Genomic DNA, 18,274 nt, shown 5'->3' with positions numbered 1-18,274 from the left:
CCAAGAGCCCGGGGTGTTGGGGTTCAGGAGGGAAGTGGGACCTGGGGATGAGACAAAGACAGGTGGCTCTGTCCTCCAACTCCAGGGGGAGCTCCACATCATGGTCCATGTGAATGGTTACTCCTAGAACCGTGTGGGGTGCCATCTGCACAGCTGTGCATAGCTGCTCGGGTGCTAAACTGCTTATCTTTCTTCTAGCCTCATTTCCAGTAAATCAGCACTCCCCCTTGCTTCCCACCCTTCCCTGCCCAGCCTGGGTACCCGCCTTCTGATGCAACCAGCTGGATGAAATCCTGACCTTTGCTGGAAGTTGCTAAGCCGGGATTAGCAACTATATATAGTACCATATCTAATGGGCTGAGCAGGTAAGGCAGGTGTCTAAGGTCTGGGCTGCCCAAGCCCCGTGAGGGAAACAGACATTTGGGGGCTGGTACGTGAGATTAAAAAACAATGGATCCTTAAACAGAGGATCCATCTGTATCCTTGATTTCCATCTGTACGTAGACATCCTCTGCTGTCTTGCAGGGGATGGGTGGTAGCAGCATTAAACTTACTTAATTAAGTTTGATCCATAAGGTAGGCAAGACTGCTGGTGATCTAAAAAAAATTGTCCCCTTGTGTTATAATGGAGTGGTAGCTGGGTACATGGGTACTCAACTTCCCCCTCCAAGCTAAAAGATCTGGCTATACAGAAATCCTTAACAATGAAGCATTATGTGGAAGTGTCCCTTCACGCCTGGGTCTTAAAGCACTGCTCTGACACATCTCCACCATCTTTCCCCTTCCCAACAGCTGGAACACAGATGAGTCTGAAGCCCATCGACCATGCAGACAATGGTTCTCAAACTCAAGGTGCCTTAGAATCACCTCGAATGCTCTCAAAAGCACAGGGATCTGGTTCCCACCCCTGGAGATTCTGATTCAGGAAGTCTGGGGTGGGGCCTGAACCCCTGCATTTCTAAGTGTCCAGAGGCTGCTGCTGCTGCTGGTTTGGGGACCTCATTTTGAGAATGCATGCTGCTTTTGGGATGGAGGAGAAATAAGACAGCAGGAACCTGGATCCTTCCATGCAGCATGGAGCAGAACCGTGCTCACCCTGGACTTCATGAGAGAAAAAGAAACTTCTTTATACGTTAAGCCACTGAACTGTTGAGTCTCTGACAAAGCAGCTCAGTCTTTTCTCTAACTGGATTGTATCTCTGGGAATTAGAAATAATGCCCCTTTCAAAAAAGAAGGAAAAAAATCCTACTCCAGTTCCACTTCTAGAAGCAACAATTTGGTTCTTAATGATTTAGGACACAGAGCCAGGGTGCAGCGTCAGGTGTAAGATTCCAAGGCGCCATCTCATCATAATGCATGCTAGTTCTCAAACTTCCCACGTGTGCCTCCGTTCCCTGTCCCTCTTAAGTCCTGGCCTGATCTTTCTTCTTCTCTTCACACCAAGGTCTGAAGCTTCAGCCCCCGTCCAGTCGTTCCTCACCCATGGCTGTCTGACTTCCACCCCTTCTCTCGTCCCTAATCACGCCTTGCCCAAGACAAAGGTGGCTTTTCAACCTCCTTCAGCTTCACCTCTGTTGAACATGAAATGTTGGACACATTTGTTTTTCGGTACTAGGGACGGACCCAAGGCCTCTTGCATGCTAGAGAAGGGCTCTACCACTGAGCTACACCCCTGCCCCTGATCACCCCTTCTTTTTGAAGCTCCCTTTCAGGCTTTACTTCTCAGTGCCACTATCTCTTGATTCTTCTGGGTCTCCAGTGGGCCTTAATCTGAATGCCATGTTTGAACATGACCCCCAAATCAAAGTTCCTGTGTTAGAAGGTTAATCCCCACTGCAACAGTTGAGATCCTCAATCTCAACCGTGTTGAGAGGTGGAGGCTAACAGGAGGCACTCAGTCACGAGGGCTCTGTCCTCGCCAATGGGTTAATGTCATTACCAGGAGAGGAGGTTTATTTTAAAAGCAAGTTTGGGCCCCTCTTGTTCCTTTGCTCTCTTGCCCTTCTGTCCACTGCCCTGAGATGACCTAGAACAAAGGCCCTTGACAGATGCCAACACCATGCTCTTGGACTTCTAACTTCCAGAACCTCGAGCCAAATAAATTTCTGTTCATTATAAATGACCCAGTTTGTGATATTCTGTCACAGCAGCATAAAATAGACCAAGACACCGAATCTCAGAACCGCCAAAGCCTATAGCTTGGTCTTCTCTGCCTGTCTTGTCAGTTGGACCCTCCTCTGGGCTCAGCCCTTTAAGCCTGGCTCCCTGCAGGGTAAGGTGGGGAATGAGCCGAGGACCTGATGACCAGGGGCCAGGGAGCTAGCTCTAGGCTCCCTCACGTGGTTCCAGGTCCTTAACCTTCAGCATGTCCCAACTGGGTTTCTCCTGCAGCCCCCCCATCCCACGGTCCTCAACTCAGCAAGTGACTCTCCATCCTTTGTCCAGGGCTCATCCCTTTTTCTCAGTCACCAGCTCCCACCAGACCTGTAGTACTTTACCAAGACACGCCCGCCCTTCTGCAGCCTCCCGAATCAACATCATTGAGTCTGCCCAATGGCTACTGCCTCCCTATGGCCCCCTCCCCAGGTCTGGTCAGTTGTTTGCCCTCTGAGAGGAACTAACTGATCACTCTATTAACTCATTGAACACCTGAGGTCTCATATGTGGCACACAATGTCCTAGGAGCTGGAGATTAAAAATAAAGATGGAGAGAAGAATGAATGAAACAGTCCCTAACCTTAAAGAGGTCAAGGCTGGGGAGACAGATCAACATCACTCTCACACAATATATGAAGTTCAAGGAGAAAAATAAAGATGCTTATAGGAGTGTTGAAGAGGGAACAAGAGTTAGAGAGGATGAGCAGGAATTGGCACAACAGCTAACGAGAAAGGTATAGACCGGACTCCAGAGCTTGGATTTTACTTTGTAAGCAACGGGAAACCAGGAGACCTTCTGACCCAGGGCATCAGAATCAGAGTCCGCAGTTATGAGGTTAAATTAAATAATGCTAATGGTTTAGCAGGTTATGGCACCAGAGTCTGGGACTGGGGATTGAGCATTCATTTAGATGAATTCTAAAAATACACCCAGGAGCCCAGTTATCTGTTGTGAGAATCAGGCGCATGTTAATTGATTTCCTGTGGCTCTGTGCGACATGGCAGGGACCCTGTTCTCTAGGACCATCAAATCTAGCCCAGGTACTGTCAGTCCCCTGTAACTGTTCCTGAGTCTGCCTAAGCACAGGAGTGGACCCAGGTAAGAGAGCAGAGGGCTGATGTGAGAAGTGAAACCCCAGGAAGAAGGACCACTGTCTCAGAACTAAGAGCTCACGGGGATTTCATCTTGACACACCAGTTCTCCGTAGCGCCCTTCAAAAAGCTCGGCACATTGCAGAGAGACTCAGCACTCCTTCTAACACCAGACTGATTTTAAGAAGGAATAGAGTCTATGCTTTTTCCCTACACTCAGAGAAGATCTTTATCACAATCTCCCTGACCCTCTTGAATGAACACATCTATGATTTCCTCAAGGAAAAAGCTGCTTTTTTCTTTGCCCTGGTGGGGACACAGAGAGGGTCCTGTCCCCATGGGAGCTTCTGGCTCATTACCCAGGGGGTGGGCTGGTGCTTGGCAGGGGAATTTGGCTGGGGACAGCCTGTGTTCCTGGAGAGGGCCCCCTGGGTGAGGGAAGTCCTCGCTTCCCATCCCATGGTTACCCAAAAAAGGAGACTTGCCAAAGAGATGTGGTGGATGTCCCCTGACAGGTGCATGGGGCATCCGTGAAGGCGGCAGTGCATGGTGGGGTGGGGTTTGGGGAGGTCAAGCAGAGGTCAGAGTGTTGGCAGGCATCTAGATTCAGGAGATCGCTCGGTTTGGGCAAGTCAGTGTCCGTCTTGGGACCTTAGTTTCTTTACCTGTACGATGAGACGGTTGGTACTCTGGCTGTATGCTTTTTCACAGTTTCATGTTGCCCTCAGTCTTGACAGTGTTAGATAAAGCAGAGCTTCTCTGGTGGAAGGGGCATGTGAAGTCCCTCCCCTCTATTTAAGTCCCTCTGATCACCGTCTTCCTCTCTCACCCACCCTAAAGCTGAGGTAAAACAAACAAACAAAAAACCAACCCGCTCTATCACTCGGAGATCCATGTGTAGACATCAGCTTTTTTATTCTACAATTGGATATCATCACTCCACACTTGCCCATGGTCAAAATGACCCAGGGAGGAGCTGGGACTCTGTTCCAGACCCACAAAGTATTTTTAGAACCAAAAGCGACCTCTGAGGTCATCTGAGAAGCCCTTCATTTTATAGGCACTTAGTCTTTGGCTGACCCCCACCTGGCCCCGACCCCACTTCATGTTTTCTTTTCCTTTTTATTCTGACAAAATACACACAACATTGAATCTGCCACTGGAACCATTTTCAAGCGTGCAATTAAGTGGCATCAAGTACGTTCATAATGTCGTGCAACTATCGCCATGTCCAGGTCCAGAAATTCTCATCACCCCCGAGGGAAACCTCATGAAGCAGTCCTACCTCACTCCTCTCCCCCCAGCTTCTAGAAACCACTAACCTGCTTTCCATCTCTGTAGATTTCCCTAGTCTTACTATATCAATGGAATCATGCCATCTATGATCTTTCGTGTCTGGCTTCTCTCACTTAACATGTTTTCAAAGCTCATTCACATCTGTGGCATGTATGGGTACTTCACTCCTTTCCACAGCTGGGGAGCATCCTGTTGCACACACATGCCACCCTTTGCTCATCCATTCATCTCTTGATGGGCATTTGGGTTGTTTCTACCCTTGGCTCTTGTGGAACAGAGCTGCCAAGAACAGTACAAGTTCACGTACAGGTTTGGACGCCTGTTTTTAACTCCTTTGGGTGATACTCCAGAGTGGAATTGCTAGGTCATATAGTAACTCTATGTTTAATTTACTGAGCCAAACTGTATCCCATAGGTTCATCCCATTTGTTGAGTATGGTTTCTGCCCTGGCCCAGTGGGTCCCCCTATCAGGCAGTGGCAGGAGATCTTGTGAGCTGGGCAAGGGAGCCAGTGAGTTTCTTTCCTCCAGGCTGTAGCTTGCTGGTTACTTCATAAATGGGAATAATAATAATAGCATCTGGGTAGTTCTCACAGTCATTAAGAGGTAAATCCTCTTGGGATCCCCCTAAACATATGAGGAAACCTACTCAAGGGCATGCAGCACTGTCTGAAATGGAAACCCACCCTCTGACCCATTCTGTGCACTGCTCAGGAGGAGCCTGGCTTGGAGACAGTCTGCCCAGGCTCCTGGTGCTGCCTCCCAGGAACACGTCCTTGTCTGGGTGCTGAGGGTGGGCTGTTTTCCAGTTTCTGTCATTGCATTCGGCTTCTCTGATGGAGCCCAGCTCTCATTTGATGCAGAGAACTACCTCTGCCCAGGAAGCTTCTGGCACAGCCAGCCCTGCTCTGCATCCTCAGCTTGGGCGCCGGTGACAATGGGTGAGGAATTGATCCTAGCTCACTTCCTTCTTATCAAGGCAACTTCTGGACATCTAGACTCATGCTACTGTCATGGCTTTCTGGACCCCATACTCAGTCCAGCAACTCTGAGTCTAGACCTGCTGTTTGAGCCTTGGGATCTGACTTCATGTCACCATGACCAGGCAGATCTCACTGACAGTTACAGGTGGGTCCAGAGCAGGATGCCCTTTCCACTTGGTTCTGCTGTACCCCAGCAGGTGAAGAGTCAGGACAGGAGCATCAGAAGCAGTTCTGCCCTGCTGTCCACCCTCAGCTGGTGCTACTGCCTTGCAGAAATCCAAGAGGGGCAAAAGGGCTCAGTGACTGTGACCCTGAGAGCCAACATCCATACTCCCCCAGGAAGCCAGGCCTAAACAGATGACACTTCATGCCCAGGGGCCTTCCCAAGTTTGGGTTTAGAGTCAGACTGGGGCTTGAGGACACAGGGCATCTCTGCTTGTGGAGGTCAGAAGAGGCATAAGATATGGCTCCTAGGAGCAACTCTAGAACATGTGGGAACCACTCCAGATCCCAAATCAATGATGTCACAGCTCTTAGACTCCATCCCAACTCAGGGCTTACCACCAGACTTGACTCAGGGTCCACAACAACTCTGCTACCCCCAAGGTCAGGATCCTAGAAGCCACCCTCTTCCCAGCTCCATGGCTAAGCCACTATTTGAATGACCTGGATTTATGAGAGTTGGGTAGGAAATGTCACTGGTTGGAGACTGCAGAGGATATCTACCAGCTTCAGGGAAGAATTTCTCCTGTCTGGTGAGCTTACATGTAGCCGGAGGACAGACAGGAGGGGGGCTTTCCCTCCTCCTCCATCCTGCTCATTAACATGAGCCTGGTTCTCTGATGTTTGGTTGGGGGGTCACATACATGGAGGATAAGTTAATGTCATCCTCGCTGGCTGCTAGAACTTCAGTAGTTCATCTAACCTACTTGAGCCAATGTCCTTCTCTGCCCAGCAGGGATAAGAGGGTGAGGGTCACCCAGACACCATGGCCCAAGCCTGTACCTGAATTCCTGCTATATACCTGCCCCTTCCCATGGCAGCAGCAGCAAGAGGGATGATGGCAGTTTGTAGTTCTGTGGCTCTGGTAGGGACGAGCCAGGCTGGAGGAGGGTTTGCTCTGGAGTGGAGGGAGGGGCTTTCCCTGCAAAGCCCTCATAATGGTGCACATCATTTCATGCTTAAGGATAGGCACACCTTGTCTGCTGGGATCAGGGAGGCATAGATACTCCCTTCTAGGTGGTGGGTAATGAAAAAAAAAAAAAGAAGAAAAGAAAAAGCAGTGTCCAAATGACATAAAAACTCATTTCCTTTCCAAGACAGCAGGATTTGTACAATTTCTCATTTGCTTTCAAAATAGTGCCCATCTTCTCTTTGGAACAAGATACCATGGCTTAGCTGTAAGCCTAAAAGACCTTTTCTTCCCTAGAACTTGGTAACTTGGGGGGCCCTGGAAATTGTGTAAAAAGATTTTACCAGTGATGTGCTAGGGTTTCATAGGTGGGATTCTTAGAGAGGTTTGTGACTCCTTCACTCTGATGGTAAAACATCTATTTTGGGGTAGCCACAAACACATCTTGGACTATCAACTCCCAAGAGAAAGGCCATGATCTGGGGGTTGAAGGCCCAGTGGGCCCAGGGATGCTACCAGAGGTGGAGGCAGAGCTGGAGGCAGAGCTGGAGCCACATACGCCACATGTCCAGACTCCCGGCTTGTCTTGCAGTCTGCCCCGCCACAAGGACTGATCAGTCCGTGTGCCTGTGTGTGCCAAGGTGAGGGAGAGAACACTCATGCATTTACATTTAAATTCCAATGTTCACTTTGGGATTTGGATGTAAATCTGTTAGGTCTTAAGTCTAGAAGGTGATGTGATTCATTGCAGAAAGCTTGGAAGCTGTTAAACTCCCTGATAAATAAGTCATGTTTCTTCATTTCAGGTCAATGAACACATATTTTTAGCGACTTAATAACCCTTTTGCAAAGCATGAGAATCTTCTCACAGGTGGGCTAAAGCATATAAGATGCCTGTCTTTTAAAAAGATATCTTACCTTTTGGGGCAAGGAAATCTTATACTCACATGGCAACTAGCCAACAACCCGCACACTGTTACACTATTTCTGTCAAAAGAAGAGGAAGAACGTTAGTTCTATGAGTCCATCCTTCCTTCTTTCCTTCCTTTCTTTCTTTTCTCTTATCTATTTATTTATTTTTTTTGGTCCCAGGGATTGAACCCAGGGCTGCTTAATCACTGAGCCACATCCCCAGCCCTTTTTTATTTTTTATTTCGAGACAGGTTCTCACTAAGTTGCTCAGGGCCCTCCCAGGTTGGCTGAGGCTGGCTTTGAACTTGCAATCTTCCTGCCTCAGCTTCCTGAGCCTCTGGGATTATATATATGCACCGCGGTGCCAGGCTGGTTCCATGAGTTTTGGAGGGAGGATGTTAAAGAAATGATTTGGCTTCAGAACACCCTATGTATTGCCCAAATTGGTTTCCTAATCCTGTACTAATTGCATCATTACTGCCATTATCACTAGCCATTGTTTCCAAGGTTTGGAAAGCCCTCTGCATGTCCCAGTTGAAGAAAGAACCTTAGACATCAGTCCATACCCCTATTTTGGCTAAAGAAATCCTGAAGGTGGAAGCTGTTTCTGCCTTCTCAAGTTGATCACATCAGAGGCGACCTGGGATTTGAACACGCATCTCTGATTCTCAGTCCAGTGCTACTGGTGTGGAGGGACTTCAGACTCCACAGTGCTGCCCACAACCATCCTGGATTCTAATTTCCCACTGCCTCTGTTGTAAGCCAAGGGCTAGGACATCAGGAGCTATGAATGTACAGTGCTTTGGAGACGTGAAGACCTCTTAAGATCTCATTATTAATGGGAAAGGTAGTATTGTTTAACCAGGGGTGCTTTACCACTGAGCTACATTCCTAACCCTTTTTATTATGAGACAGAATCTCACTAAGTTTCTTAGGGCCTTGCTAAGTTGCTGAGGCTGGTCTTCAACTTATGATCATCCTGCCTCAGCCTCCTGAGTTGCTGGGATTGCAAGCATGTGCCATTGCACGTGGCTCAAGATGGAATCTTTATCTCTGGCTGTCCCATGTGCCTCTGGTCCTTGAATTCTTTCTAAGAAGGGCACACCAGCAATCCAAAAGAAGCAATCCAAACTTTGTATGGTCCTCAACAGTCACAACTATAAAATGGGGATGATAACACTGACTTTGTAGGGCTGTGACAACTATATGTTAAAACCTCACGCAGTGCCTGGGACACCGTAGACATTCTAGACCTTCTTATTCTTATTATATTCTTATAAATCCTCCACCTCTCCTCTACCGTGTTGGAGGGCTGGAAATTAGGAAGAAGTATCCCGTGGGAATCTGTCCTTCCCCAAGTGGGAGGACAGAATTCCTCCATCAGCTGAGAGGTGAAAGCTAACAGTCCAACTCCACTTCCCAGCCACGTATAATATCTGTTTAAATTATTTCAATGTAGTTCAGAAGTTGCATGTAAATCCCTACATTTGCCCAAAGTGGTACTTCTAATCAGTTAATGCAGTTAATATATTAAAAGATTAAGATACAGGTGGCAATGAAAATAGAGCCCAAAGTTAAAATTATTCTAAATGACTGTTTTGGGGAAGGAATTCATTATAGCTGTGGTTGGTGGTGTTACTTTGTCCAAGTTCTGGTTCCTGCAGCCTGCGTCACCTCCCAGGGCCCCAGTTACGCGTAAGACAGTAGTCTCAGTAATCTCCAGGTATAGACCTGAGGCCTTGAACTTTCACTTCCTTCCTCTCCTCCAGACTGACCCATCTGTGGGTGTGTCTTCATCAACTGGTTTAGGTTTGAAAGACCAAGCCTCTGAATAGTGTTTTTGGACTTGACTGTGTATGCAGAATGTAAATCCCGAGATTTTTCTGTTTTTCTTTTTCTTTCCTCTTACCTTCCTCCTCCTCTCCTTCTTCCCTCTTTCTCTCCTTTTCTTTCTTTCTCCGCACCTTCCATTCTCTTCCCTTCCTCACCCTCCTGCCCTTCCTGCCTTTCACAGTATTAAACATGTCTGACAAGCTGGGCAATGAGGATGCTGCTGGTCCCCAGCCTCATACTGGGGACCACAGCCTCAGGGCAGTGCCATTCAACATTAGATGCACCCTGGAACCTCTGAGAATTGAAAACAACCCAATTCCCTGGCTGCGCCCCACGTGAGTTAAATTGTGATCTCGGAAGGTGATACCCAGAGAGACCATCTTGACTCTGCTATCATCCCAGGCTGAGCTGGATAGATTAGAAGTCAGAAAACCTTTTTCTCTTTTTTTTGTAAAGGACTAGTTAATATAGGATTTGGGGGCCACCCACATCCTCTGCTACATTTTCTTTAGTTTCTTTCAGTCTTTTAAATATGCAAAACTCATTTTCAGCTTGCAGGTTGTCAGAACAGTGCACAGACCCCTGGGGAACTTATATCAACCAGCCATGCATCTACCCATTTAATGATAGAAACAGCTACTCAAAACCAGCAGGTTTTACACAATAAATTAAAACCAAGGTAGAATGTGGACCAACTAAAGGAATCAGAAGGACAGCGTCAATGTGGCTTCTCCTTGACAAATTTTTACAGTTGTGATCTGTCACTGCTCTTTCTAACTTGATCTTTCTACATTAAAAGGAGAGAAGTGTTTACTTTCATCTCTTGCTCTCTTCCCCGTTTTCTACACTAGTACTCGCTTCCCAGAACTTGCTTGGAACTTGAGGTTTCCCGCCGAGTTAAAAGCCTTAGCTACCTGTTCAGAGGAGTCCTAAGGTGCTAACTGCCCCCTTAGTGTCTCCCTTCTCTCCCAGTGCTTCTGGATCTCACTTCCTGTCTCCCCCTTTCTTCTCAGACAGAGGAGTTCCTATCTTCTGGAAGATGTGGCTGCCCTCGGCCTCTGTGTGCAAAAAGCACCCTCAACCGTGGAGGGCACTTTCACATGCCCTCTTCCCTGTGTCTGTCTTCTCTCTAACCCAAAGAACATTCCTTTGATAACTGTTATGGTTTGGATCTAGGAATCAGTAAAAGTCATGTCAAAAGCTCACGTGTTAGGAAATGCACATGTTCAGAGGGGAAAAGACTGGATTATGAGAAGTGTAACCTCATCAGTGGATTAATTCATTTAGTGGATTAATAACGTGAATGGACTATTGGGTGGTACCTATAGGCAGGTGAGGCTGGCTAGAGGAGGTGGGTCACTGAGGGCATGCTCTTGGGCACTATGTCTTGTCCCTGGCTCCTCTCTGTCTCTCTCTGCTTCCTGGCTGCCATAAGCTGAATAGCTTTCCTCTGCCACACCCTTCCACCATGATATTCTGCTTCACTGGGGCTCATAGCAACAGAGTCGGCTGACCATTGCCTGAAACTCTGAGCCCCAGTAAACTTTTCCTCCTCTACCCTATTGCCGGAAATTTTGGCCACAAGCAATAAGAAGCTGACTAACACAATAACTAAATCACTCTCTTTCTCATCCCCACTTTCTGCTCAGCTTTGATATAAAAATGATCAGGGCTAGCTAGGACAGCGTGGGAACATCTTTGAACAGGCCTAAGGACTCTTGGAAGATTTTTGCTTTTCAATCTGTCGCAAACCTCAGACAAAATGGACAATGATCATCTCCATTCCTACCCTTTGTTCTTTTCTTCTGAATCTTTTAAACAGACTAGAAACAACCAGGCTATTTTTCCAATATATAAATGATGGAATCAGAGGAGTGGAAACCCAGGGGAAGAAATGGAAGTTTCCATTGTCTTACAAAGATATAGACAACTAACTGGAATCCCAGGGTTCTAACACACTGACAGGATTTGTTCTGCCCTGACTGGGTCACCATTCAAAAATGTAGCCAGACAGGGAGGCCATGGGTTGAAGCCATGTGGTCTTCATGGCTCCGAGGACCTCAAGTTCAGGAGGGTCCTGAAGCTTGGTTTTAATGCTCTGCCCATTGGCATTTTGAACTAATTTTAACTTTGAATTGTGTTTTATAAGTAAAGTCCAGTGGACCAGTGGGATATATATGTGAGCAGAGGAGATATTCTCCACATAGGCGTCCACTTTTCTATGCTGTTCTATTTGCATATAGTTTCATGCTCCCCTTAAACACAGGATTCCATGGAATCCATGATGCACAGAAACTCAGAGAGAGTCTCTAAGCGAGTACTGGAGCCTGGGGGTGGAGCGCAGTGGTAGAGTGCTTGCCTAGCATATGCGAGGCTCTGAGTTCTATTCCCTACATCTGCAAACAAACAAAAAAAGATAGTGCTAGGTAAGATGTTTCATCTGTGACAGAGTAAATGGGTCATGACAGCCCTGAGAAGCCACAGTCTACCTTGGAAGCAGAGCTCGGTTCAAATGCAAAAGGCAAGTTATGCATTCTGAGAAACAGCTGATGATAGCCTGTCCTTTCTTATGTGTGTCACTTCCTGCATTAGCCAACTACTGGCACTGAAAATGCAGCTGACATAGAAGGAAAGAAAAGGCAGGCTGGTGGAGAGGTCCACAGTTCCTTTCTTCCCTTCCCCCTTCCTTCTCATTAGCTGAAGGCAGAGTGCTGATGGAATATGTGTGTAGCAGGAAGGGAACCAAAAGCAGCCAAGTTAGTTTCATGCATTGTTTCTGGTAACGATCATGAAATATGAATTGTGTAATTTTGGTGATTCCACATATGAATTAAATGCTTCTGTATTTGCCTTTGAAGCTGGAATTTTTCTTTACCTAGAATGCTATTAAACATTAGCAGATAAAAACAGTGTGTCAAGTCAAGAGAGACCAGGGAAGAAAGGAAAAGGCTTTATTTTTCAGTACTTTTATTTGTATCTCCTCTTGATTTTTGAAGTAGATTGTTTGGGTTGTTTCTAGTCATTTTTTTTTATGCTGTACTGGGTCTGCAAATTATGTAGCTGGCTCTGGTAGGGGAACTTTCCTAAGACACAATCTCAGTGATGACTGATGAGCTCCTTCTTGAAATGTCCATTCAGTGAGAATTTATTGAATGCATACTGTGTGCCAAGCTTTGTGTGAGTTGTTAGGGATAAAAACTTAACAAATATAATTCTATCCTCAAGTAGTGGCAATGAATATTCTTCTAGAAACCAGGACAGTCGTCTCCAAATGTCAGAAGTCTAGTGGCTATCTATAAAAGGCAGAATCTCAATTTCTTTCTTGAGAGTTAAATCTCTTTATAATATTTCAGGAATACTTATAGAAACTTGGACCTTTAGCCAGGCATAGTGGTGCATATCTGTAATCCTAGCTACTCAGGAGGCTGAGCCAAGAGAACCCCAAGTTGGAGGCCAGCCTGGGCAACCAAAGTGAGACCTTGTCTCAAAATAAAAAATAAAAAAAGGACTGGGAATGCATCTCAGTAGTAAAGCACCCCTGGATTCAATCCCCAGTACATGAAAGAAAGAAGGAAGGAAGGAAGGAAGGAAGGAAGGAAGGAAGGAAGGAAGGAAGGAAAGAAAGAAAGAGAGAGAAACTTAGATCTTTACTGACCAGGAAGGCTTGATAGTCTACTACCATACCAGCAACACAATTAAATAGAATGATTTCATTTTTTTTGTTTGTTTTTGCCATGTGTTCCCAATTTCAGACAAAATGGACAACATGGCCCACTTCTGTCCTTTGTTCTTTTTTTTCCTTCTGAGCCTTTTAAACACACTATAATCTGTTAGTAAATGATACGAAGCAGAAAGGTGGACTGTGGAGAGTAAAGTCAGTGGTTTTTTATTATTTTGCTTAAGATAAACAAAAATTTCATGAGTGTTGATGTGATGTTGGCAGGCAAACCTCTTTCAAAACATGAAATCCATATGAGAGAGAGAGGGTGGGGGAAGAGAGAGGGAATCCCTGAGTTGGGATGAGATTGAACCACTGAGGGGTGGTCCCACATCCTCACCAAAGAGGGACCCCTACTCGACCATCAAAGCTATTTTCCATAACCTTTCCTGAACCTCTGTAAAGTGTCTAATTCTTGGTATTTTATAGCAAGGACCCTGAAGCCTTTCAGTAAGGCCATCTGCTTACTTAGGGGACAGTGGAAAAGTCAGAGCCAGGCCGACTGCTGCTGCATCCCCCCAAGCCCTGCCAGGTGTGTGGAGAGAGGGCATGGCCCAGTTGGAAAGGGACCTGAAGGGAGACAAGGGGTGCTTGGCTGGCCTGGGCGTCCAGCAGGAGGCCACAGGCTCCCTGAGGACTGACAGGGGAGATTGACACAATGGAGAGCAGTCTCCTCCTCAGCACGATCCCTTTTTCAAGCTGTTCCAGGGTGTCAGTGTCATACTTCGGGGCTTATCGCCCCTCTGCTGAGTGGAGCTTTCCGGGCTGAACCCGGGCATTTACACACCCCGCCAAGAGTTAGAGATCATTTCCTCGGTTTACAATGAGGAAACTGAAGCTTAGCAGGTCACATACCACATGGAAGGTCACATGGAGAGGAAGGGGCAGAGCCAGGATGCAAGCTGGGGCTGAGGGCGCCCAGTGCAGGCCTCCGTGTGGGCTCTGCTGGCCGGCTGCTTGCTTTCTTGGCCTGCACCCGCCCTTTGCTTCTCTGAGCTCCAGCTGTGGCTTGGGTGTGTGCCATGCAGTCTGCACCCTGCTGTGTTCTCATCTCTTCCTGGGATTGAGTTTAATTTCAACAATTAGAGCTTGGAGGGCAGGCACTGGGTCCTATGAATTATTTCTCAGGAACCTGGAAGTTCAAGGCTCACTGCAGGCACTCGGTGAATACCTGCACATTGTATATGGTCAGCCCACTGTCCAACTCTGTCTGCACTGTGGTGTGCTCTCTTGTAAGTCTAAATCGTTTGAACCTGGGAACCTACAAGAGTCAACCAGAGCAGAGACAGGGGCAAAAAGCACAGGCAGCTGGGCACAGTGGCACATACCTGTGATTCCAGTGGCTCGGGAGGCTGAGGCAGGAAGATTTCAAAACCAGCCTCAGCAACTTAGCAAGGCCCTAAGCAACTTAGTGAGACCCTGTTTTTAAGTAAAATATAAAAAGGGCTGGGGATGTGGCTCAGTGGTTAAATGCCCCTGGGTTCAATCCTCAGTACAAAAACCAAACAAAAACAACAACAAAAACAAACAGGACTCTGAGAAATTTACAGAAGAGTCCAGATCTCTACTTCTGTCATGTCAACCCTTCTATAGCAAACTAAGTGAAATAATGAAACCTTTTTCTCCCTTGTGGGGATGGTAATTCCAACTCCTCTGAAGGGGTTAAGGAAAAGCAGTGCTAACCCTATATACATTGGCCAAAACCTCGGGCATAGGTTAGACCCAGCAGTTATGCTTCCATTTGCAACTGTATTGATAGAAAGAGAGACTGTCTTACATGGAGGTCAACTTGGAAATGCCCAAAGTGTGGCTGCTATAAGTACAGGTCAGGGCTATTCCATTGAGTGGGGCTCCCTTCTATGCTCAGTAATCTCTGAGAAAATGCTTCCCTTCCATCACCAACTCCTCAGGAAAATGATGGGCATACTCTGAGGACAAGGCACATCTGGCAGTCTGCCTGGGAACACACCCAAGGAAGACAATGGCAGATACAGTCACCCTAAGTAGATAGCTCTCAAATAACCATGTGTGGGTTATCCACCTTGTGCACATTCAGTGTTTCCTGATTGTCTAGTGTCTGTCTTACACATGGACCAGAGTTCCTACATGCTGTGTTATATGCAAAGGCATTTTGATATTGACCTTGACCAAAAATTCAGAATATTAAATCAGTTGCATACAACTATAGGTTGAATTCTATGACCAAGCAGAAATGATTTGTGGAATAACTACTTTGGGCATCAGAATCGCTGTTCTTCATGGGGGGCCAAGAAGGTATTATTTCCAGTTGAAGTACTATCATTTCAGATTAGGGATGAAAAGATGCCTGTGGGTCTTATGGTGCAGTGATTTTCTAGTTTGGTCTTAGTAGGAGAACACTTTTGTCAAAGGAAATCCTCCCCAGAAGCCAACATGTAACTTGGATGAACTGTGAACCCTTGGTGCCCTGCCTGTGGGGCTTGCTCTTCCACTTGAAATTCCTCGGAGCATGATTAGGAAAGCACGAAGGCATCTCCCTTATCGACTTAAGTCACTCTCCCTCTTGCACAACAGTAGTTTTTGAGCCCCTCTTTGAACTAGGTGATGGGGAGCCAGCAGGATTCAGGATAAAGGTGGTCCCTGCTTTCACTCAGCTCACACTGTGTGGGATAGAGCAAAGCCAAGTTCAGAAGATAGTCAGTGCTCTGAAGAGAACAGATCAGGATGCTGTGATCTAGCTTTAGATAGAGCAGTGGTCAGGAAAGGCTTCAAGGGAACACGCATGAGCTGAGATCAGAAAGATAATCTTGGAGGTGTCCTGATTTTGACCAATGAGGAAGCAGACCCAAAGAGGTGAAGGGACTTTCCCCAGGACACAGTGGGCAGGGAACCCAGCCAGCACTTGACCTGGGGTTTCCAGGACCCTGTGCCCAGGGCTTTTCCTTCCACAAACATTGACTAAACACTATTCCATGCAAAAAGGTCTCTGGGATAGGTGACATTCATGGTGGACAAGCCATCCAACCATGTCCTGGTGTTGGGGGTGCTGCCTATGTGTTAATATCCTTCTGCCTCTCCTCATCTGGGACGGGGACTGGCCCTGGATCTAAAGTCTCTGTACCCTAAAAGACTGAACCCTGACATTGACATCTGGACCCATGACCTTGGTTGAGAAAGCTGCTGCTTCTCCTGTCTCCCAGGCTGCAAACTGTGGGGAGTGCTTCATTTGGTGAGTGAAAGATAAAAGCAAGATGAAGAGTGTAAAGTCCCCTGGGTTCATGTAGAAAGTCAAGGTGCTGGGAGCAACTGGAAGGTTTTCCTCAAGGCCACCAGTTTTCCTCTAGTGCTGCAGATGGCATTTGCACAAAAACTACAGGAAACCACACAGGCTTGCACATAGTTTCCACAACAAAAGTACAAAAAGGGGCTCTAGGCAGACACGACTGTTATGCTGAGTGTTTAGGAAGCAAGATGCAAATGGATCCCTCCACCACCCACAGACTAAACAACTCCAGACCACCAAAGGACTCCCCAAAGCACCAACTTGGCATCTGGGAACCCAGCAGTGCCCCTCATCCTAGGAGCCTTACTATGGCCAAATCACTTTCTCCGGCCCTGCTAATGTGTGACTCCAGCTGCCTTGGAGATAGGAAGGACCGTGATTATTGGTCCCCACTCTACAAAGCAACCGAGCCCCAGAGACCTGCCTAGGGAACAGTGCTATGATGTAGGGATGAACACTAAGATCTGATTCAAACCTAGGTCTCTAGACTCCAACGGCTGCTTTTCATTACAATCCAGCTGCCCACTAATTAAACACAGGCCTGCCTAATACCACCCTCATTCTCCCCCCCATCCCTCGGCTTCCACCCTATATCCTCTAGTGTATGCTTAGGAGTTTTCCAGAAGCTGCTCCCTTCTTCCAACATCTCCCTTCCCCAATAGGTGCCATGTGCTAGAGACCTCTGGACACTTTTTCCTGCGCTGGCAGCAGTCATGCCATGTGCTAGAGACCTCTGGACACTTTTTCCTGCGCTGGCAGCAGTCTAGACCCAAGTTAAGATGCTTTCCTGCCCACCCCAACTGGGCCCTCCTTCCTTTCTTATTTTCCAGCCAATTCACACATGTGAAGGCTGCACATACTGTGGGTGAAAACCACACATCTCAGAGCGTTCTCTGCTCTTCCTTCTTTCCATAGAGCCACCCAGTTGCAGGCAGGAGGATGGGCATGCACACCCAGGTGACAGAACCTGCAGAGCCATGCACCCACAAATACACAGGCATGCCCAGGAAGGGAGACAGACTGCTGAGAACAATCCTGTGTCTGTGCCAGACCCAGCAGCTGCCAGCATTTAGCAGACCCTGTTTTGCCTGGGGTACTGCAGCCAAGGACTGTACACTTCTAGCTAAGATGACTCTGGGCCTGTCGCCTCAGCTAACACAGAAGAGGCAGCTACTGTCATTAAGAGTGGACAAAGAGAGTGACATTTTGAGGAGGGACAGTCATGCACGGGGAACCCTGGACTACACAAGGCCCTCGGAGGCCCAGGCTTCCCCCTAAAGACAAGTGCAGAAAGGCAGACAGACTCGGAGCACAGTTATAGACCCCAGTGCTGCGCACCCCTACAGACACCAATGTGGGCACGCATCCACCGTGAGTGCCCGGAGGATTCCTGCCCCCTTTTCTCATCCACAGCCACCTTAAACCCTTGCCGCCAGCCCCCACCCTGGTCCCGGCAGCGGTCCCGCTCTGGAGCCACAGGGGCGCCTCTCCAGGGTACCCCCTCCCCAGCCCCTGCAGGGCGCGCTTCTCCAGCAGCCACCTGCACTTACCAGGCCCCAGGGCGCAGGGTTCTCAACGCCGCGAGGGAGCGCGAGCCTACAGGGACCAAGAGCGCGGTTGCCAGCGCCCGCCCGCCCACCGCCCGTCGGCTCCGCTCTCCTTCCCTGCCACCTGGAGCCGGCTGCGTGCGGGTCCCCGCTCTGCTCTGTGCTCCGCGCCGCTGCCTGCAGCTCCTCGCCCCGCTCGGCTCTGCTCCCAGGCGCCCCTCTCTCCTCCACTGGCCGGCGGGACGCGCCCAGAACCCGGGGGGCGGGGGCCTCTCTTTGTTCGGGAGTTTGCCTTTCTACATTCAGAGCACACAGAGCAACGGAGTGGGATGGGGCAGCTGT

At 48.0% G+C, this 18,274-nt stretch overlaps 1 protein-coding gene across 1 annotated transcript in view; it reads right to left on the bottom strand.

Annotated features, from left to right (window-relative positions):
* Positions 1 to 18,019, bottom strand: part of Tspan11 (tetraspanin 11) — a 68,851-nt gene extending 50,832 nt beyond the window's left edge. Inside the window, exon 1 of the mRNA XM_077799249.1 lies at positions 17,936 to 18,019. The gene's annotated coding sequence lies outside the window, so the exon portion shown is untranslated. The remainder of the gene's footprint in view (positions 1 to 17,935) is intronic.
* Between the last annotated feature and the right edge of the window lie 255 nt (positions 18,020 to 18,274).

The sequence above is a fragment of the Urocitellus parryii genome, chromosome 5 (genome assembly GCF_045843805.1).
Source record: "Urocitellus parryii isolate mUroPar1 chromosome 5, mUroPar1.hap1, whole genome shotgun sequence".
Lineage (NCBI taxonomy): Eukaryota > Metazoa > Chordata > Mammalia > Rodentia > Sciuridae > Urocitellus > Urocitellus parryii.
Note: the sequence above shows the minus strand (reverse complement) of the source record. Positions and strands in the feature narration are given on the sequence as shown.